At 37.8% G+C, this 23,554-nt stretch overlaps 1 protein-coding gene across 5 annotated transcripts in view; it reads left to right on the top strand.

The window, feature by feature from the left end:
• Window positions 1-23,554, top strand: part of LOC106867430 (transcription activator GLI1) — a 442,162-nt gene that overhangs the window by 111,339 nt on the left and 307,269 nt on the right. Inside the window, exon 1 of one of the 5 annotated variants that reach the window (XM_052973915.2) lies at window positions 6,958-7,266. The exons of 3 other annotated variants lie outside the window; for them this stretch is intronic. The gene's annotated coding sequence lies outside the window, so the exon portion shown is untranslated. Of the gene's footprint in view, window positions 1-6,957; window positions 7,267-23,554 lie in introns of those variants that run through there. One more of the 5 variants, XM_089364169.1, reaches the window with a different exon arrangement.

The following is a 23,554-nucleotide window of genomic DNA, read 5'->3' as shown; positions in this document are numbered from 1 at the left end:
AACAAAAAGAAAAGAAATCTTAAGGTGTAGGGCCAAGTTCAAAAGAAGAACAAGTCTGATGAATCTGTAACACTCAACTGTACATTACTTCTAGCTATCAAGTTTCTCCACCAAACAGTTGCTCAGGTGAAAGACAGGTCAATTTTAGACAAGGCAACACTTTAAACTCTTTTGGAGCTGATAGTAGGGTAAGGTAGTAGCATTGGTAGAGGTGGCAAGTTTCATTGTTGCTGCGTGTGTGTGTGTGTGTGTGTGTGTGTGTGTGTGTGTGTGTGTGTGTGTGTGTGTGTGTGTGTGTGTGTGTGTGTGTGCGCATGTGTGTATGCATGCACACACTATATACATACATAAACATACACAAACGCTATACACACACACACACACACACACACACACATATATGTATATATATATATATATATATATACACACACACATACATACATAAACATGCACACACACAATTTTATTCTTTTACTGCTTTCAGTAATTAGGTTGTGGCCATGCTGGGGCATAATCTTGAAGGTTAATTACATAAACCATTACTTATCTGCACACATACGCATCCCCATTTCTCACTCTGATGTCTGTTTCTCTCCCCCAACACATTTTTCCAACTCCACACACAACAGATGAGTGTAGAAGATAACTTTTCCAAGATGCCAAGCAGTGGGAATGAACCTAAAACCAAGCAATTGCTAAGTGAACTTTATTAACCACAGACGCATGGCTGTGTCGTAAGAAGTTTGCTTCTTGGCCACATGGTTCCATGGGCAAGTATATTCTACTACAGCCTCAGGACGACCAAAGCTTTATGTGTGGGATCTGGTAGATGGAAACTCAAAGAAGTCTGTTGTGTGTGTGTGTGTGTGTGTGTGTGTATTTGTCCCCTGTCTCTGCTTGACAACTGGTCTTGATCTGTTGGTAAGAACAGACTGATAGAATAAGGACCAGGCTTTAAAAAAAAATAAAGTAGACACCAGGATTAATTTGTTCAACTAAAATTCTTTAAGGAGGTGCTCCAGCATGACCACAGTCTAATGACTGAAACAAGTAAAAACAAAGATAAAGGATATGTGTATGTGCGTGTGTGTATAGAAAGAAATATGGATAGTGAAAATAGAAAATAGAATATGTAGCTCTTCTACAAAAACCTACTCAGCCCTCCCTCCTTTCTCTAATATATTAACCCCACATCTCACATAAAGCAGCCTCCCTCCCAGGTTTTGTAGTCTTGCAAGCTGCATAGCAGCCTCTCTAATGCTGTAAAGTGGGTGGCATTTAGATGCTTGTACAGCCATAGAAACCATGCCAAAGCAGGCACTGGAGAACAATATGGTCCTTGAACCCATCGGATCATGACAAACTGTTCTCATGCCAGCGTGCAATAGAGATCTTAAATGTTCATCATAAAAACTGATGATTCAGATACTACTATTGAGTTTCTCAAGATGTGCATGACATCCACATTGACATTTTTCTCCGTTTGCATATCATTATATACATACATATGCACACACATGCATACACATACACAGACACGACAAAAATAAATGGATCCTCTTATATTCCTTAAAATTTATTCAAATCTAAAATTCAAATTATCTATTATTTGTTATAATGTAAACGTTTAATATTTAGTAGATATGCTCTTTGCATTTTTCAATGCAAAGACTCTATTGGGCATGTTACTGATGAGATGACGAATATTCTCTTCCAGAATTTCTTGCCAAGTTTCATGCAGTAATCTCAAAAGATCTGGCTTCGAAAATGCTTTTTTTGTTCTTTTTATGAAGTGTCCTGTCCATTATGTCCCAGAGGTGTTCAATAGGGTTCATATCTGGTGACTGGCTTGGCCATGGGAATTTTTTAATGCCGTTCTCATCCAACAAATCTTGGGTCATTTTAACCATGTGACAAGGAGCCCCATCTTCCATAAATAAAGAGTCTTCTTTAATCATTTCACCACTGGAGAAGATTGGAAGGAGTCCTTTCTGGAATATGAACACATATTTATCTGTTTGTTTCTGTCACACTCCATCAGCTCTGATCAACCGTTGCTCCCCAAACCATCACAGAATGGCTGCCGTGTTTCATTTTTAGCTGCAATCTTTTCACATCAAATTCTTGATCACAGAGTCTCCAAACTCACACTCAACTACTGTCAGGAAATATTGCAAATTTGGACTCATCAGAGAATATGACAGCATCCCAAAATACTAGTGGCCTCTCCACCATCTCACTGGCCTGATCTTTTCTCCGCTTGATGTTGGCTGGTTGAAGAAGTGGCTTCCTTCTTGCCGCTCTGCCATAGTATCCAAGTTTGCAGACATACCTGACAGCTGTTCTAGCACTGACATCAACTTGTTCTGCTATAACAGAGGCCTTGCAACAAGGATTATCCTCTACACTTCTATTAGCAAAGAGAAGGGTCCTGTCACTCTGGCTGATGTGGGTGAGGTGTTGTTGACTTCTTCCCCTCTCTGGTGAATTGCACAGTCACTCTATTAACTGTGGAAAGCAGGATCCCATGGTTTTCTGCGATTTTACGCAATGTCCATCTTCAGAATGACCCACAGCCTCTTTGAAATTCAGACAGTTCCAAGGCTTCTTTTGTACATGGCATGATTAAACAGTCACATGTAGAACCTGAAACATAAAAATGTCAATTAATAAAAAATACAAACCTTTACAAATTAGAATAAACATAAAACGATGTTTTGTGAGGTGTCTATTTACTTCTGTCATGTCTGTGTACATATATGTATGTATATGGGGAAGTGTTTACAACTATAGCCCCAGGTTGACCAAACCTTTGTGAGTGGATTTGCTTGGAAACAAGTTGACGATTGGCAACAGGAGAGGCATCCAGTCATTAAAAATCTCTCTTACTAAATTCCATCTGACACATATATGCAACCATGGAAAAGTGGATATTAGAACAAAGTCAATGATGATATGCTTTTTTTTGTATAGTCACAGGCTTGGCTGTGTGGTAAGAAACTTCCTTCCCAGCCACATGGTTCCAGGTTCACTCTTACTATGTGGCACCTTGGGCAAATGTCTTCTACTATAGTCTCAGGCTGCACAAAGCTTTGTGAATAGATTTGGTAGATGGAAACTGAAAGAAGCTTGTGTGCATATGTCTATGTATGTCCCATAAAAAAAAAAAAAAGAAACAGGGGTCAGTTGATTTGACTAAAAGTTCTTCAAGGTGGTGCCCCAGCATGGCCTCAGTCTAATGACTGAAACTGATAAAAAACATAAAAGATACGACTAAGTGTCTCATTCTGCTGAAGATGGGTAGAATAACTGCTTTGCTGATGACACCAATTGAGGCAGAAAGACATGCCCATAGCTGTCCTCTTGTCTCCAACCTGACTGTCATTTCCTTAATTGTCAATTTAGAATTTTTTAAAGACATAACTGTTCGGCAAACTCTGTAACAGAACTTGTGAGAAACCTTTGTTAGTTTGTCCCTTATTGTATGTACTTAATGAAAGCAACAATATTTTCATTATGTGTGTGTGTGAATTTGGTGGAATAAACTGGAGAAATACAACACAATACATGAATATAATTTTGTCAATTAGCAAGAAAGTTACAAAGAGGATTCAAGGGAAATTTTTGCAACTTCCCTGCCATGTCTATCAACTGATCGATAAGTGGATGGATGGACAGACCGATATTATTTTTAACTATGTTAAGTCAAATCTGTAATAAAAAGCATTCTCTCAGAGACCATCCCATCCTTTTGTGAGTATGTTGGATTACATTATCCAGTAAGATACAAGGGCATGATTTGTGTGAGTTAGCTGCTATTTCAGTAGACTGGTCACTACATTAGAAGCAGCCTTGGTTCATGTGTGTAATGCATTTTATGCTCACTCATGTGAAATAGTATATCTGTATTAGTGCCTGTAGAAAGGTAAGTGTAACAGAGAGAGATACAGGCATAGATAAATATATGTAATCATATACACATGCAGAATGTCTTGTCAGTGTTTGTATACATATACCTTACTCTCATCACTGAGTGTGTGTGTGTATGTATATGTATATATATGTATATATATATATGGCATTTTTCGGATAATTATGGTCCCTGTTAGTGTATATGTTTTCATTCATGTGCATTAACTACAACACTAGAGCATTTTAGCTCTTATTTCTAGCAATGTAGGTGTTTTTTAACACCCTAGTGACAATTATAGTTCTCCTTTTTGGTGAAACATTGCAACCTGTGCTGTTTACATTAAGAGTCGAGCTTATGATCGTGAGGTTGTGAGTTCGATTCCCAGGCTGGGCTGCATGTTGTGTTCTTGAGCAAGACACTTTATTTCACGCTGCTCCAGTTCACTCAGCTGTAGAAATGAATTGTGATATCATTGGTGCCAAGCTGTATCAACCTTTACCTTTCCCTTGGATAACACTGGTGGCGTGGAAAGGGGAGGCTGGTATGCATGGGCGATTGCTGGCCTTCCATAAACCTTGCTCAGACTTGTTCCTGGGAGGGTAACTTTCTAGGTGCAATCCCATGGTCATTCATGACCAAAGGGGGGTCACCCACCCTCTCTATATACACACACACACACACACACACATACATATACACACACTTGCATTGTTTGTTCATATAATTCCATATTTTCATGAGAGCATAGCTTGGATGGGAACTTGTTTGAGGCAGAATTTTATGGCTGACTAGTTTCCCTGCCACCAACCCTTACCTGTTTTTCAAGTAAGGGATTTTATTTTTTACTGGCCTTTGAAAGCACAGAGTGACCAGTTAAAAATGTCAGCAAGGAATCCAAACATCTGTAGCATTTTGCTCAAACAATGACAAGCAAATCCATACAGACACTTACATTTCCCACTTATATATGCAAATATTACACACACACACACACACACACTTCAATATATATTGGTGAAGAATGTAAAGAATGGTAAGAAAACTATGAAAAGTGGTGCACAATGAATAAAGTCCTTTGTGGTGTTTGTTTTACACTGAGTTACAGGCATCCCTTATCACCCTCCTTGTCAAAGATGCAGTGAACCGGTGACTGGGTCACAAAGAAACATGTATCCAATAATGCTTAACAAACTGTTATAGAAAATAAATCAACCACTTAAATAGCATGCACACATTTATTTATGATGTGTGTGTTATTTTTTTTTTTATTAGTTTCAGTCATTTGACTACCGCCATGCTGGAGTACCACCTTTAGTCGAACAAATCAACCCCAGGACTTATTCTTTGTAAGCCTAGTACTTATTCTATCAGTATCTTTTACCGAACTGCTAAGTTACGGGGGACACAAACAAACCGGCATCGGTTGTCAAGTGATGGTGGGGGGCACAAACACACACATATATACGACAGGCTTCTTTCAGTTTCTGTCTACCAAATCTACTCACAAGGCTTTGATCGGCCCAATGCTATAGTAGAAGACACTCACCCAAGGTGTCACGCAGAGGGACTGAACCCAGAACCATGTGGGTGGGAAGCAAGCTACTTACCTCACATCCACTACTGCGCCTGTGTGTATATTCTTTTACTTGCTTTGGTAATTGAATCGTGGCTATAGAAAGACACTCACGAAGGATTAAATCAATCAATCTGATCCTAGCACTAATTTTAAATCTGCTACCCTTCTTCCATCACTCTCCTTTTGCTGAACTGCTAAGTTACAGGGTCAAAAACAAATCAATACCAGTTGGCAAATGGTTGAGAGACAAACGCAAATACATGCAGACACATACGTACACACATGAGTTTATCTCGAGCAAGAGAAAAAGTACTCAATACATATGTATTGTACATGGTATAGAATATAATTATATTTATTCAGCTGATAAAATGAGTGTGTTGATATTTGTTTGTGCACTTGATATGACTGAGTGCATGTGTATGTGAGAGGGAGCATGTGTATGTATGTGGGTATTCACATGCTGATATCTATGTGTATGATGATAAATGATAGTTTATTATGTGTGTGTGTGTGTGTGTGTATATATATACAGGTCCTCATTCCAGAGAAGCAGATCAAGACACTTGGAATGACACAATGAGACTAAACTGAAGAATATGAAGTAGTTTACTAAGTCTAAACCGGGCCAGGTAAATCGGAGGACTTCTGTAGTTGGTTGGCGATGAGGTGGTGGTAGTAGTTACTGTAATGAGAGGGTGGTGGAAGGGGGATAGGAGGTGTCACTGACCGTGAGAGTGGAGGAATGGGAGTAAGACTGCAGGGTGGGGTGGGGGAGATTTGATGGGAGTGTAGGGCATGAGAAGTGCTAAAAGGATTGTGGATGTTGGATGTTGGGTGAGGGATAGAAGCCGATGTATTATAAAGAGGTGTTAAAATAGAGAAAGCGAGATGGGCAGAGAGAGACAGAGTGACAAGTAGGAAGAGAGAGAGGTGGATAGAGAAAGAGACAGGACACAGAGATTGATAGAGACAAAGCAAAGAGAGAAGTGGTTATAAAGAAGACAGAGAAGAACAATGAGAATGTATAGTAGCTGCAAAAAAAGAGAAAGAAAGAGATGGAGGGAGAAAGACAGAAAGAAGGAAAGAAATAGTGAGAAAGCTGGTATGAGTGATTGAGAGGGGAGCCAGAGAAAGATAGAATGAGGAAGACTGAGATTTAGAAAAGGATAACTGCAAAGTAGGTGCATGTATGTGTGTGTGAGTGTGTTTGGAGAGAGAGAGAGAGAGAGAGAGGAATAGAATAAGAGGAGGGGAGTAAGTTTAGAGATAGATGGAGGACAAGGGAATGGAAAAGGACCATTATATATAAATGTGTGCGCGTGCGTGAGTATATATATATATATATATATATATATATATATGTGTGTGTATATACACACAAACACACACACACACACATATACAAAGAGAAAGATAGTGGGGATGGGAGAGGAGAAGACCTGGATAGTGTGGGAATGGGAGTGAAGTGGATAGACAGACAGGTAGACAGACAAAGAGGGGGAAGTATACAGGAGGGAGTTTCTTAGCAGGTAAGGAAAGAAAAAAAAAGAAGCGAGCAAGGAAAAAGAAAAAAAAGCAAAAAAAAGCATGTGTTGCTCTGTAGTAGTGTGGGCGAAGCCATCCATGCAGAGGCAGAGAGCCTAGGTCTGTTTAAGTGTAGGGATTTTCATATGACACAACAACAACAACATGAACACTATGAGTGTCCTGTGAAATATTACCAACGGGAACTGTTTTACCCCCTTAATTAATAATTTGGAATGGATTTTAAGTAAGTAATTCATATTTAATGATTATAATCCTGTCCCACAATTTTTTCACTCACTCTCCCCCTCTCTCTTTTTCACTATTTCTTTTTTTTTCTCAACTAATTACACTGGGAAGTTACTTTCGGTATTCCGCCTGATATTTGATTTTTTCAGAACATCATTAAAAAAAAAAAAAAAAAAATTTCTGCTGGAATTTGTTGTCACTCTTCACAGAGTTCAAATCTCACTGAGGACAACTTTGCCTTTATCCTTTCGCTGTCAATAAAACAAATTACTGGTCAAATACTAACATTGTTGGCATCTCCTAACTCTTCCCTTAAAAGTACTGGCCTTCTGCCTAAATCAAAACCCATTATTATTATTATTATTATTATTATTATTATCATTATTATTGTTGTTGTTGTTGTTATTATTATTAAGGTGAGGAGCTGGCAGAATCATTAGCATGGCAGGTGAAAGGCTTAGTAGCATTGAAGCTGTCTTTACTTCAAATTCCGCAGCGGTTGATTTTGCCTTTCATCCTTTTGGGGTCGATAATATAAGTACCAGTGAAACACAGGGGTCAATGTAATTGACTGGTTCCCTCCCCCAAAATATCAGGCTTTGTGCCTATAGTAGAAAGGATTATTATCATTGTGTTCCACTCGGGTTGACTTTGCCCTTCATCCTTTCAGGGTTGATAAAATATGTACAAGTTGAGCACTGGGGTTGCTGTAGTTAATTTACCCGCCCCTAAAATTGCTGGCCTTGTGCCAAAATTTAAAACCACCACCATCATCATCATCATCATCATCATTATAATGTTTTGTCATTATTGTTTGGGTGTTTGACAAAATACTTTGTGGAATTTGTTTTGTATATTCTGAGTTCAAATGCTACGCAGGCCAACTTTCCTTTCCATCCTTGCAGGATTGATAAAATATGTACCCTGCCCTTCCCCGTCAAATACCAGGATTGATTTAATTGACTAAACTTATTCCTTAAATTTTTGGCCTTGTGGCTGGCTATGCTAGAAGTCATTACTATAATTATTATAATGCATTGTCAGAATTATTGTTCTGCTTTGTTATTTTCTGAGTTCAAATCACACCAAAATCACAGTTGATAAATTAAACAACAATCAATTTGCCTTTTTTCTCACCCCATCCACTAAATTTCTGTCCTCACACCAATGTATAAAATCATCATCGAATAGCATCCAATCACTTCTGTTCCCCGACAACAATTTGTTATTTTTCTTCCTGTCTGTATGTCTCTCTCTTATCGTAAACAAGTGTTTTGTGTTTTTTTGCAACACCTTCAAGTTTACAATACTAGGATGAAGAGACATTCCATTTCTTACTGTATTATTTATACCATAACTGTAGATGATTTGAGCAAGAAAATTTCCCTTTCAAACAGCCTGGAGTATAAGAGAGGTTGTATCTACTTATTATGAATGAAAACATCTATTTCTTTCTATTTTATTATAACTCACTCTAACTTCAACTTCTTTTGGCAGTGATTTAACTCTTTTACACTCTACAGCTGATGGCAGGCAGTAATGTTTACTGGAAACTATTGCTGCTACTACTACTTGTCAATCAGAGTCTCTCTACATAGTCTCATTGTGCTAGAAGTAGCAGCCAAATCTTCATTATTATGCTTTACTATCTTAAAAATAAAAATAAAGAGAGGGAGAAAAATTGGATAATGTAATTCTAGGCACAGACATGGCTGTGTGGTTAAGCTTGTTTTGCAGTCATTCGGTTTCAGGTTCGGTCCCATTGCGCAGTACTTTGAGCAAATGTCTTCTGCTATAGCCCTGGGACAACCAATGCTTTTTAAGTGAATTTGGTAGGTGGAAACTGTGTGAAAGCCCATCATATATATATATATATATATGTGTGTGTGTATGTGAATCTTTGTTTATTTTCCCTCCACCACTGCTTGACAACTGTTGTTGGTTTGTTTACATACCTGTAACTTAGCAGTTTGGCAAAAGGGCCCAGTGGAAAAAGTAGCAGATTTAAAATTAAGTACAAGAGTATTAGAGTTGATTTGCTCAACTAAAACTCTTCAAGGCAGTGCTCCAGTGTGGTCGTAGTCCAATGACTGAAACAAGTAAAGGATAGCCGATAAATACATTCCAGTACATATAGGATGGCCACTTCTGGAATGTCTCTGACCTCAGACTAAACAATTCCAACCTTTGTTATCATTATTAGTACCACTGTGTAAGGTGACACGCTGGCAGAATCATTAGCACATCAGGCAAAGTGCTTAGCAGCATTTCATTTGCCTTTATGTTCTGAGTTCAAATTCTACCAAGGTTGACTTTGCCTCTCATCTTTTTGGGCAGGGGGTCAATAAAATAATTACCAGTTGAACCCTGGGGTTGATCTAACTAGTATTTCTCCCTTGAAATTGCTGGCCTTGTGCCAAAATTTGAAAGCATTATTAATATTGCTGTATTACCAAAGACTAGGTCTTAAAATTTACATAACCTACAGACTAAACAATTGTTTCTTCTCTTTCTTATTTCAAGAGTTAGAGCCATATAGAGTTAACATAGTTTGTGTTGGATTCTATCATGATAAGACGAGGAAAAAAAAAAGCTATCTTCAAATGAGTGAGGGGGATTAAACATCTCAAGGGCACCTCTGATATTGTGTAACCAGCTAGAAATAGCAAACAAATTTACCTCAAATTACACCCTACCATTTTAAAGAAAGGAGAGGTACCCTGAATAATGTAGTTTTAGATGCATTATCCCTGGGATTGAGATGAAATGGTTATGGCTGAGACACAGGCTTTGTGATGATCCCGAATGGACTGTGGGCCTGCTCAATCAGAAGCAACCGGGGGTTTAGCAAAATCCAAAGGGGTAATACAAACCCATATGTTTGAGTAAATATAAAATTGAAAATTAACAAAATTACTTTCTGATTTTGGCACAAGGCTAGCAACTTTAGTGGGGTGGGGGTTAATTACATATCAACCACAGTTTTTCAATTGATAACTAATTTTATCAACCCTGAAAGGATAAAAGGCAAAGTTGAGCTCAGTGAGATTTGAACTTGGAATTTAAATGGCCCCAAAAAATAGACAAAGTATGTTAAAGGCAAGACAGATAAGAGATAAGAATAGGGATAAGAATTCAACAATTTTCAATTAGACTTCGGAAAAATATCGTCCTGTGTAGGAGACCATCCCACTAATCACTGAACCACAGCCATCAACAAGGGAGTCTCTATGTGGTTGTTTGGTCTGCTAGAAACAGCAACCAATCCTCAAATCACACTCTAGCATCTTAAAAAGGGAAAAGGCAAAAGGAACATTTGATGATGCAGTCTGACATACAAACATTATGTTTGAATAAAATATAGGATGGTCAGAACTAGAATAACTTTCCTCTAGAATTTATTTGATCAGGGTTGACTTGAGCAACAATAACAACAACAAAAGCAACTGGAACAAATATATATTTTTTTAATCTTTTATTAGTTTCAGTCACTGGACTGTGGCCATGCTGGGACACCATCTTGTAAGATTTAGTCAAACAAATCGACCCCAGAACTTCATTTTTTTTCTAAGTCCGGTACATATTCTAATGGTCTCTTTTGCCAAATCTTTAAGTCATGAGAACATAAGCAAACCAATACCAGCTGTCAAGTGGTGGGTGAGGCAAACACAAAGATAGACACATATATATGAGGGAGTGCGGAAAAATTGCTGGCTTTGAGGGCCTCACGAAAGGCCTGGTTGGAGGCCCAAAGTTCTGAGTTCTTTTACAAGGCTTAGAAAAACTGAAGGACCACTGCAATAAGTGCGTGAATCTGAGAAGAATATGCTGATTAAAATCATAATTAACTGATCCTCCGGTATTTTCTTTTACCCAAAGCCAGGAACTTTTCAGCACCTCCTCTTAAACACAACAGGCTTCCACACAGTTTCCGTCTACCAAATTTACTCAAAAGACATTGGTCAGCTCAGGGATATTGCAGAAGACACTTAGCTAATTTGTTATGCAGTAAGACTAAAAATCCCAAATTATGTAGTTGCAAAGCAGGCTTTTTGACTACATAGCCATGCTTGCTCCTATAGTTACATGTGTGCCCTGAATGCTGAGCAGTAAAGATATATACTACAATGAGATGAATCTGATATATATGAACATTTTCCAGAACTGGTGGCTCCGAGACTAAGCCTTGTGTCAAATCAGCTGATGAGTAAATCCTTCACCTTTAAGTAAATATGATATATTTCATCATCATCGTCATCATCATTTTAACATCCACTTTTCTATGCTTGCATGGGTTGGACAGCATTTATTGTGGCAGATTTTCTATGGTCAGATGCCCTTTCTGTTGCTGAGCAAGATAATATTTTCCCTTGACCAGACATGTTTTTGCAGAATATTGGAAATGAATGCATTTATTTACAACAATATAGGTGCAGGTGTAGCTCTTACAGGCACAGGCATGGCTGTGTGGTAAAAAGTTTGCTTCTCAACCACATGGTTCCGAGTTTAGTCTCACTGCATAGCACCTTGGGCAAGTATATTCTATTATAGTCTGAGGCCAGTCAGTCTTGAGTGGATTTGGTAGACAGAAACTGAAAGAAGCCCGTTGTATATATATATATATATGTCTGTGTGTGTGTGTGTGTCTTTGTCTCCCCCCCATCACCGCTTGACAACTGGTGTTGGTGTGTTTATGTACCTGTAACTTAGCAGTTTGGCAAAAGGGACCAATAGAATAAGTACTAGGCTTAAGAAATAAGTCCTGGAGTCAATTTGTTTGACTAAAACCCCTTCAAGGCAGTGTTCCAGCATGGCAGCAGTCAAATGACAGAAACAAGTAAAGTAAAAGAATAAAAGAATCATGCAATGTCAGGACAAAAATGCACATGTGCACATACGGCAAGCTTTTTGCGGTCACTGTAAAAACTTCAACCTAGATCAAAAAGTTAACAGAAGAAATGACAGATGGTTATGTGCAGACCCTTCTGAAGTTCCGAGTGTTATGCATACAAAATTTCCTGCAACTGTCATGGTTTTAGGGCTTGTCAGCAATGAAGGACATGTGACACCTCCTTACTTCTTTCTGCAAGGCCTTAGAGTTAACTCTGCCACCTACATTGAGGTCCTGGAAATAATTATTAAACCATGGATAGACAGTGTATGCAATGGAAGGCCATATGTGTTTCAGTAAGACTTTGCACTAAAGTTATCTGTTATTATATATCTGTTTTTTTATAAACATAAATCTGTCCCTCAAATATCTTATGCGTCTTGTATATAATACATCATTTGTACAATATGGAGAATGTACCACCAGCATTGCCCAAACGACTTGAACATTAGTTTCAGAATTCATCCAAGGCCAGGACCACATGCCATGTTCCCTACACAATTCAGGATCACAAGACATAAATACAACTGCAACACAATCTCTTTCCCTCAACAGGCCCTGCCCTAGTTAACATTGTCCCAAAACAAATCAAAGAGGAAAAAGATCCCAACACCTTTAAGCAGAATCTGGACAAATTTCTTCAAAGGATACCAGATAAACCACCCATAACAAGATACAACTCACTCAACAAGAACTCCCTACTTGAATGAGCCATGATACCATAAAACTTGACTTAAAAAGGATTTAGCAAATTCTATCAGGTGGTGCTATTAAGTTAGACATGGCCTGGGCCAATCTTTGGTTGAAACATATCTAAGCTATATATATATATATATATATATATATATATATATATATATATATATGTATATGTATATATGTATATGTATATATATATATATATATATATATATATATATATATATACATTGAACCGCAAAAGAAATGGGAGACTGTGAAATATGTTTTAATTTCATTATGCCTGAGATAAATTTTGATAAATCTGATAAAATCAATTTCTTGGATGCACTTTGACCACAGTCTATGGGTTGTTGTCATGTGTCCTGGTAGTGGGCAGATCCAGCACATTGAGTTTGTAGAGTGTGACATGTTCAATAATGTGTATGCCCTCCCTGGCCTTGGCACCACCTGGTTCAGCCATCTCTGGATTTCATCCCACAGTTGTTCAATTGGGTTCAAATCCAGGCTGAGAGCTGGCTATGGCATGGTTCTGATGTTGTGCTGACGCAAGAAGTCCATGGTGACCCTGGCCGTGTGTTTCTGCTGGAACACATGGCTATGCAGAAGGGCACGATGTGAGCCCTTAGGATCTGGTCAATGTAGCGCTGCGCTGTGATGCAATTCTCTCTGCCTGCACCAACATTTTGGAACACAAGGGGCCCAATTCTCTGATTCTGGCCTATAGCATCCCAAACCATGATGTTTTGGCCACCCCACGCATCTCTCTCTGTGTCACATGCATCTCTGTAGCATTCACCCCTCCTGCTCCACCAACCTCCATTGTTGATGCCACCAATGTTGGTGCTGTGTAGCCCACTAAAGTCATGCCTGATGGTGGAAGGTGGTGAGGACAGGCCCTCAAGCAGGATGAGGGCAATGCAGGTTGTTGGCAGCCAGTTGACATCGTACTGTGTCGTTGCTGATGGGTCGCTGTTCAGTGCCAATGGTCTTGTGAGCTTTCACGCTGGTCTGAAGTGATCACAGAAGTGTTGCAAGTGGATGAAGCAGTCCTGCCTGGGCGTGGTCACCTGGGGGTGCCCTCTGCAGGCACAGTCTGCAGGGCTGTTGGTGTTGTTGTATCAGTGTTACAGGCAATAGATGGTGCTGGTATGGACATTGTAAGCTTTTGCCATAATCAGGGCATGCTGCCCTGCTTGAACTTGGCCAATAGCTTGTTCTCTCTGCGCTGCTGGCAAAAAGGTCATACTGGATGCATCCAAATTATGAATGCCAGAAATACAGTTCAAGTTGATTTTTATACCCATGACCTCCACAAGATGCAAGTGTAGTTTGGTTTTCATGACAATTGTTGACAACTACCACCCAAGGCATTCAACACAGCTGTGTTTTGGTGTCTCGTTTCAGGGAAAGTTGAAAGGTTACCTGCAGTTTGGGTCTCAGCCATAAACCATGTCTTGGAATATTTTACACTTACATCTCGGAAATAAATTTTCAGAGTTTACCATATAAAAATGACATTTGATAAAAATCGTTTTTCTTTTGTAATTCAGTATATGAGGTTTTCTTTTTCTTTTTTTTTTTAGTAGTTTTTTTAGTTTTTATCTACCAAACCCTTGCATAAAACTTTGGTCAGTCCTGAGGTATAGAACAAGACACATGCCATAGGGTGTTACATAATGGGGTTGAACCTTAAACCATGTGGTTGGGAAGCAAGCTTCTTAACCACACAGACATGTCTGCATCTTAACAACCATGCCTCATGCCTCACTGCCATGCAACATCTATAAAGTAAATGTGTTGTAATTATTGTTGTTACTAAGCCCTGGGTTCAGACCTGATCATTTTGTTGTATTTTTTCCTTTATCAAACACGCATTTAGAACTACACTATTTAGTATATCATCCCCTTTTTCTCTCATTTATTAAAGACAGAAAGGTATACAAGGGAGATGTGACCGTTGTTATTTCTAATGGATCGAAGAACCACAGAAAGGCTTCCTCACTGGCCCAGACTCATTTTACCAGTTTGTGTGTGTGTGTGTTGATTTGATAGATTTAATTTTAGGACAATTTCCTTAAAATTCCCATTAAGATGGTACAAGACAGGATGTAGTGGTGAGGGGCCAGACATACTGCTGGTCCAGATGTTTACATTATTATATACAACTGTTGCTCCAGTTACAACACCCATCCCTTATGCACTGATAAAATGAATAACTGACTTGGTGAGACTTCTATCTTCATCTTTTCTGCTTTTCAAAAAGGTTTAATCTCTGTTCATCCCTAGCTGCTACTGCTATGCACACACACACACACACACACACACACACACATGCAGTGTTTATGTAGATGCTCTCATTAAACTTGTATTTCATGCTGGGTACTTCCCAACACTAAATAGAACAAAGAAGCACAGAGAGATGAAGAGACAGTATCTGCTGCAGTGATAACACAAAAACCAAACTGTGAGATTACTGCAGAGGTTCAGTCCTGCATGGATGACTTAGGCACTGAGTTTAAAAAAAAAAAAATTTTTAAGGTTTTAATTTCATTTGTACTTGTTAGAGTCATTGGACTGCAACCATGCTGAGGATAATGCCTTGAAGGGATTAACTGAACAAATCAACCTCAGTACTTATTTTTCTTTTAAGGACTAGTGCTTATTCTATTGTTCACTTTTGTTGAACAGCTAGGTTATGAGGATGTAAACATTTGATATATATATATATATATATATATATATATATATATATATATATATATATATTATATGAAGTCACTCTTGAGTACTATGGTTAACTAGTAACCCTGTACAACCTGTTGGACTGATGAACCACTGTGGCTAGTCTAGCAGCCTAGCTGTTAGACTACTCATATATGTTGGACCCTCATATGTCAAGAAAAATAACAATGTATTATATATGGAGTGGCTGTGTGGTAAGTAGCTTGCTTACCAACCACATGGCTCCAGGTTCATTCCCACTGCGTGGCACATTGGGCAAGTGTCTTTAACTATAGCCTCAGGCTGACCAAAGCCTTGTGAGTGGATTTGGTAGACGGAAACTGAAAGAAACCCGTCGTATATATATATATATATATATATATATATATATATATATATATGTGTGTGTGTGTGTGTGTATGTTTGTGTGTCTAAGTTTGTTCCCCCAACATTGCTTGACAACCGATGCTGGTGTGTTTATGTCCCCGTAACTTAGCAGTTCGGCAAGAGAGACCGATAGAATAAGTACTAGGCATCCAAAGAATAAGTCCTGGGGTCGATTTGCTTGACTAAAAGGCGGTGCTCCAGCATGGCCGCAGTCAAATGACTGAAACAAGTAAAAGAGTGTGTTTAGAACTACATTATATATATATACATATATATATATATATATATATATATATATATATATATTATATGAGAATCAAATATACTCTGTGTAGAATACATTTATTAGTGCTTAAGAGATTAAACTTGAGTGGATCCCTACATTTACTTATATATCATCATCATCGTTTAACGTCCGCTTTCCATGCTAGCATGGGTTGGACGATTTGACTGAGGACTGGTGAAACCGGATGGCAACACCAGGCTCCAGTCTGATTTGGCAGAGTTTCTACAGCTGGATGCCCTTCCTAACGCCAACCACTCATTGCTATTATGCTAAAGTGTCTTAAATCCAAAATATCACTTTTTCAGAAAACAAAAAAATAGTTTTACTTTCCATAACAAAATCGTTGTACTACACGTTGACAATTTTTGATGAATTGGCATCTAGAGCAGCTGGAGATATGATAGTTTGATCAAAAGAACCGGCTATTGCAAGCAAAAATAAATATTGAAAGAAAAGCATTTGGCCAATGTGGTCATCCGACAGTTTAACATTATACCAAGAAGATATATATATATATATATATATATATATATATATATATATATATGATAATAATATATAAATATATGCATATATCCATACATATATTTACATACCTACATCTATATGTATACATACATGCATATATGGGTATTGGACATCAAAAAGAAAAAAAAGAAGTTAAACATAATGAGAAACGAAAACATAAAAGAAAACGATATATATATATATATATATATATCTGTATATATATATATCTGTGTGTATACCTGTGCCCAGCGTCGCCTTTCTGGCATTTGTGCCCGCGGCATGTGTAAGGACTTTCAAGCGAGATCGTTGCCAGTGCCCCTGGACTGGCTCTTGTGCGGGTGGCACATAAAATACACCATTTTGAGTGTGGCCGTTGCCAGTACCGCCTGGCTGGCCTTTGTGCTGGTGGCACGTAAAAAGCACCCACTACACTATCTGAGTGGTTGGCGTTAGGAAGGGCATCTAGCTGTAGAAACTCTGCCAAATCAGATTGGAGCCTGGTGTAGCCATCTGGTTTCACCAGTCCTCAGTCAAATCGTCCAGCCCATGCTAGTATGGAAAGCGGACGTTAAATGACGATGACGATGATGATGATATATACATACATATATCTGTATACACACGCACATATATATCTGTATGCGCACACACACACACACACACACACACACATATATATATATGATATATAAGGCCATGATATGATGAATATTGGCTGCTGATTGGATAGAAAAGTGGAGAATGAGGATCCATGGACAAATTTTCACCATTAGATAAAATCCTATAAATTTCATGTCAATGAACCATAATTGATCTATTTATTTTCAATACGTTTTGGCAGATTTCAACAAGAATATGTCATCACTGTTGCTCATTATCAGAAAACATAATCTCCCGTAAAGGAAGACTAGATTCACTTCTATAAGGGAACTTTGAAATAACACAGTGTTTCCACCTCATTGTGCCTCACCTTATTGAAAGTGAACCCAGGTTAATGAACCTCACACTTGCACAAGCCAGACTCCATGAGTTGTAAAATTTGACAATCGTTAATTTTCTCAGCATAAATATTTTTATTTGTTGTTTAATTTATGTCATACATTATGGAAAATGGAATAATTGTTGGTTACAAATTTCCAGTAGACCAATCACTGGTTGACTGGATTTTTGGTGGTGAGAGCAACAAGGGAATGTTTAACACAACACAGAAAAAAATATTTCAAGGGCAGTCATTCATAAAACACTGGCTTTTCTCAGATGTTTATATTGGAGAGAGATATACAGACAGACAAAGGTAGAAACAGACACACACACACACACACACATACATATATATATATATATATATATATATATATATATATATATATATATATGCATATATATAAAACTATGAAAATGACAGCATAAAACAAAATAAAATACAATCAGAGAACTGGAAATGGATGTCTTAACATTTTGGTTTTAAATACTTCATCAGAGCAACAGACAGCTATCATCCATCACTTCCACCCTGACAGTTGGAGTTGTTACACCATTGCAGTAGCACATTCTGTTACCATTGGATAACCACCTTGGATTACAAGGGATGCCGTGTTCCTATATGTATGTCTATATAATATGTATATGCCAGCTTTCTACATTTTCCACTTATAAGGCTTTGGTTAGCCTAAAGCAATGATAAAAGACACTTGTACAAGTTGTCATGCAACATGCAGAAGGAACAAACAGATGTGCTTCCACAAATTCTTATGAACTTGCAATTTACTCCTGGCATTAAAAATATTTCCTCACTATGGCATACAGAATACCTATTTGGCTTGTGGCGCTTTGAGGTATTTCTTCCAGCTCTTTGCTTTTTTTAGTTCAAATCCTGCCATAGCCTACTTGGGTGCCTTCAGAGATGTCTATTCTGTTGTAAGGAGTTGGATCATGTTTCTTGTTTGAGAATATCTTTCCTCTCCATCCCACTCCCTTCCACCAATTTTGGAAACTCTGTAATGGGTCATAGGCATTGCCTTCTCCTGGCTAAAAAAATAAGAAGCATGGGTGACAAGATGTGCACAGTAACAGGTGTGTATACAAGAACACAATGAAAATGATAAAAAGCTAATGATGATGATGATATATTTGGTTAGGGATCATTACCTGCTCAGAGAAGAGGCATTCTTCACATCAAAGCTAACCTTTATACCCACCTCTCAGTATTTGAATGGAAGATATGTAAAGCATACAACGTTTCTATTCATATACTCTTTTGCATTCAGTACTGATTAGTATCAGCTAGCAGGGTCACTCAGCCAGCCCTATCACTCCAACCAGCCCCTGGCCTTCAGACATCTATTGATTAATAGGGTGTTTCAGAGCTATTTTCACTCCACCCTTCATTCCATCTACCTCTCTTTCTCTCCCTCCCTCCCTCCTAATCCATATTTTTTGCTTTTAACCTTTGCTACCTCTCCTTGGCAGATACTTTCTCCTTCAAAAGTCTGTGTGTCTGTGGAGAGAGAGAGAGAGAGAGAGAGAGAAAGAGAGAAGAGGAGGGGAGGGGAGAAGGAGAGAGTTAAAAACATAAAATGAAGAAGAATATGAGGCAAGGAAACAAACAAAACAAATATAATGAGGTTAGTCAAGGAATATATACATTTTTGTTTACAAACAAGAGAAGTACTCAATATAAGGTGTAGAGTTTATATCTATTGGGAATCAATCAAAAACTCACTTTATTACTACTTAGATTCATATATGCTTGTTTTAGCAACACATCATCATCATTCCTTTAATGGACATTTTTCCATTCAAACGAAAGCTATTGAGACCTCTTCATGTCACCAACCCTCAATTGTGTCCAAGCAAGGCAATATTTCCCCTCGTCCTTTGAACAATTAACAGCTCAATGGCTAGACATGTTTCAATAGCAGATTGTTGTATAGATGGTAACAATGTTTTTACACATTGAGTACCAGAATGCCTTATTATTATTACTACTAGCTGGACCCATGAAAAATTCATGGCAAACATAAAAAATGTAAGCATCTGTAAACAGTGTACTGGTGCCATGAGAAATGTTGGTATATTATGATTGTCTGTCTTTATGTTCTGAGTTCAAATTCTGCTAAGGTTGACTTTGCCTTTTGTCCTTTCGGAGTCGATAAATTAAGCACCAGTTGTGTACTGGATTGATCTAATCAACTGGCTCCCCCCCCACAAAAATTTTAGGCCTAGAAAAGTATATTGACAGTTACAGAATATAAAAAAGTAATGTAACACCAATAACTATATAATCCAACCAAAATATCTCATTCACACAAGCGTAAACAGAATTACTATTTAACCTTAAAATACATCGTACATATTCAAAGAACCTTAATGTACACATTGAAATGCAAAAGAACGAAATAATGAATGGATTTATGAATGTAAGTTTGGTAATTGTGTTTATATCCACCATGCAACACTTATAACTAACCTAAACTAAACACACACACACAAATACATTCATATATATATATATATATACATATATATATATATATATATATATATATATATATATATGTCTCGAGTTGTAGCTGTAATTCAAAGGGGCCAGCCTTGTCATATTCAGTGTGAAGCTGAATCTCCCTGAGAACTATGTTAATGTTAGGTATGTCTGTGGAGTACTCAGCCATTTGTGAGTTAATTTTATCCTCATGTGGTAATGAAAATTGAAATTGACATTCAATATTTGCTGTGTCTATGTATGAACTTTTTTTTTGATTTATGTATCTTCTTTCTCTATCACTTTCTCTTTTTCTCTTTCACTTCCTTTGTGTCTCTCTTCTCACCCACTTTTGATTTAACAATGTATATTGTATCTATGTATGTGATAAACATTTAAAAACAAAACAAACGCCATCACCACTCACTGTCTCTTTCACTCTCTCTCTCTCTCTTTCTTTCTTACTTTCTCTCTGAAAGATTTAAAAACATAAAGCGAATGCTGTCACCACTCACTGTCTCTTTCACTCTCTAGTGTAGAAAACACTTGCTCAAGGAGAAGTGCAACAGGAGTGAACCTGAAACAACATGGTTGGAAAGCAAACATCTTATCTACACAGCCATGAATAAGTTTCTTGCAAGCTCTGTCAACCAATTCCATTCTCAAGGTGCTAGTCAACCTGAGTCTTCAACACTTTTGAGACACACGGTATTTTGGTACTTCTAGCCAAAACGACCAAAATTTTTGTTCTGCTGAGACAGAAATTGACGGTTGCATGCAGAAAACAAAGGATAAAGTGCCTAAAACTACCTTATTAGTATGTAAAACTATATATATATTATGAAAGCTTATTTATAAACAGTACAATACATCTATCACAATATGAAAACTTAAAACAACACAATACATGTAAATAAATAAAACAATAAGCATAAATGTTTCTGTGAAAAACAAACAAAAAAATGTACTGAAAGATGATCTCTGATTGGTTATTACACTTCAAAACCCAAGAGGGTTGATAAAAAGCAACTGCCCACAGTGCCACGCAGAAGGACAGTACACACACTCATACAGTTGTGACACTTGACAATGCCTGAGCCTATGTTTTTGCCACGCCTATGCAATGCCTACACACATCCAGACCTATATATATATATATATATATATATATATATATATATATATATATATATATATATATATATATAGAGAGAGAGAGAGAGAGAGAGAGAGAGAGAGAGAGAGAGAGAGAGAGAGAGAGAGAGAGAGAGAGAGAGAGAGAGAGAGAGAGAGAGAGAGAGAGAGAGAGAACGAAAAGGACAAGAAGTAGGGTTATATATTGAATATGCAAACATTTATATGCATAACCAGTATGTAACTTATTAACAATTCTCCAATATGCCAATAGGCTTTGTTGTGCACATCTGTATATCCATATAAGCATACTTATTGTAATAATATATATTATGTAGAGTTTGTTGCTATTAAGATATAAATAAAGCCTGATCTAGCAGTTCTGTGATCAAAGGTATTCCAAACATGACCGTCCCACTTTTTTAAGTGTTTGTAAAATTACATTATTCAATGCTTTCTTTCCTTCTTTAAAATGATAGGGTGTGATTTGCTTTTTTTTAGCAAGTAGAGCTGCCACATTCACTGGTAAAAGTTTTAAGTGAGTGAGGTAGAGGACTACCAGCCTGTAGATTGTATGTTCAAGTCCAGAACCTGTATTTTGTTTTGTCCTTGAGATGGATGCAATTCTGTAATTTAGTAGTAGTTCTGTTCCATGTCAATCATTGCCAAACAGATGTATGAACAAAGATACTCCAACTGTAACCATGCCACATTTTTTTTTTATATATATATCAAGAACTATCTTCATTATTTACATTTGACAGATATTTGTCCTCATCTTGTTTGTCGTTAACACAACATTTCAGCTGATATACCCTCCAGCCTTCAACAGCTATCTTGGGGAAATTTCGAACCTGGATTCTCATTCCTACGGTATTTTTCGATGTTATTATTATTATTCAGGTCACTGCCTGGAATCAAACTCTGAATCTTGGGGTTAGTTGCCCACGCTCTTAACCACTACGCCATATGCCCATGGGCAATTATGGACTGAATATTAGGGCTTATAAATCTAATATTTTTCTATCCTTCTTCAATACTGGTTCCCATTTGCTACTCATATCTGCGCTCGGTCTGCTTAGGAGGTTGTTTTATGTCCTAGCATATGTGCTGCTTCTTTTAGTTTCCGTATTTTCCATTGGTGTTCTCTGTCTGTTATTTCCCAGGCCACCGTAAACTTTTACCAACAGAAATCTTAAGTAACTTGTATCTTTTACTTATTTCAGTCATTGGACTGTGACCTTCCTGGGTACTACCTTGAAGGGGTATAGCTGAACAAAATCGAACCCAGTACTTTTTTTTTTAAAATAAAAGTCTGGTACTTATCTTATTGGTCTCTTTTGACAAACCACTAAATTACAAGGATGTAAACAAACCAGCACTAGTTGTCAAGTGATGGTTGGGGACAAAACACAAAGACATATACGCCAAATGTATTAGTATATGGGATGCGATGGGTAAATTATAGCCATTTTATATTTTTAATTTCACACTTGTGCATTGTTTGTTTTTTGATTTTGTTGACTATACAGTATAGTAGGGTCAGTTGGGCACCATCTGAAAGGAAAACAACATCATGACAATTCAGTCAGCCAGAAATTTGGAAAGAACATGCTGTACTGCTTGGCATTCATGCTGGAAGCTCCAATACGAACATTTCCGAGTGTTTGGGTATTAATCTGAGGACATGTTCCAAGAAGGATAAAAATCAAACATACAGTCAATATCATGGTGTTTGGATTGATCATTAGTGATGGTGACATTATGCCTCCATTCATCTTCCCAGATGGCTTCACGCTCAACACAGTGGCCTACATCAAGTGCTTGGAAGAGGTAATGCTGCTCTGAGTCAAGAGAGTGGCTACTGGAAGACCCTATGTCTGGCAACAGGACTCTGCCCCATGCCACTCAAGCAGGAAAACCCAGTCATGGCTGTCAGGCAATTTCTGCAATCACATCACCCTAACATCTGGTCACCTAACTCTCCAGACTGCAATCCCCTTAATTATTATGTGTGGAGTGCAGTTGAGTGAGAGGCCAACAAAACTCTGTAACACCAAAGATCAACTGAAGGAAAGGATTATGGCAGCATTCACCAACTTAAACAAGGAGACCGTCCAGAAGAGGTGCAGGAGGTTCCGAAGTCGTCTGGAGACCGTGGTTGAAGTCAATGG

This window comes from Octopus bimaculoides, chromosome 16 (assembly GCF_046866305.1).
Source record: "Octopus bimaculoides isolate indiv1 chromosome 16, ASM4686630v1, whole genome shotgun sequence".
In the NCBI taxonomy this organism is placed as follows: Eukaryota; Metazoa; Mollusca; class Cephalopoda; order Octopoda; family Octopodidae; genus Octopus; species Octopus bimaculoides.
The sequence above is the reverse complement of the archived record's forward strand: the minus strand, read 5'-3'. Positions and strand labels throughout refer to the sequence as shown.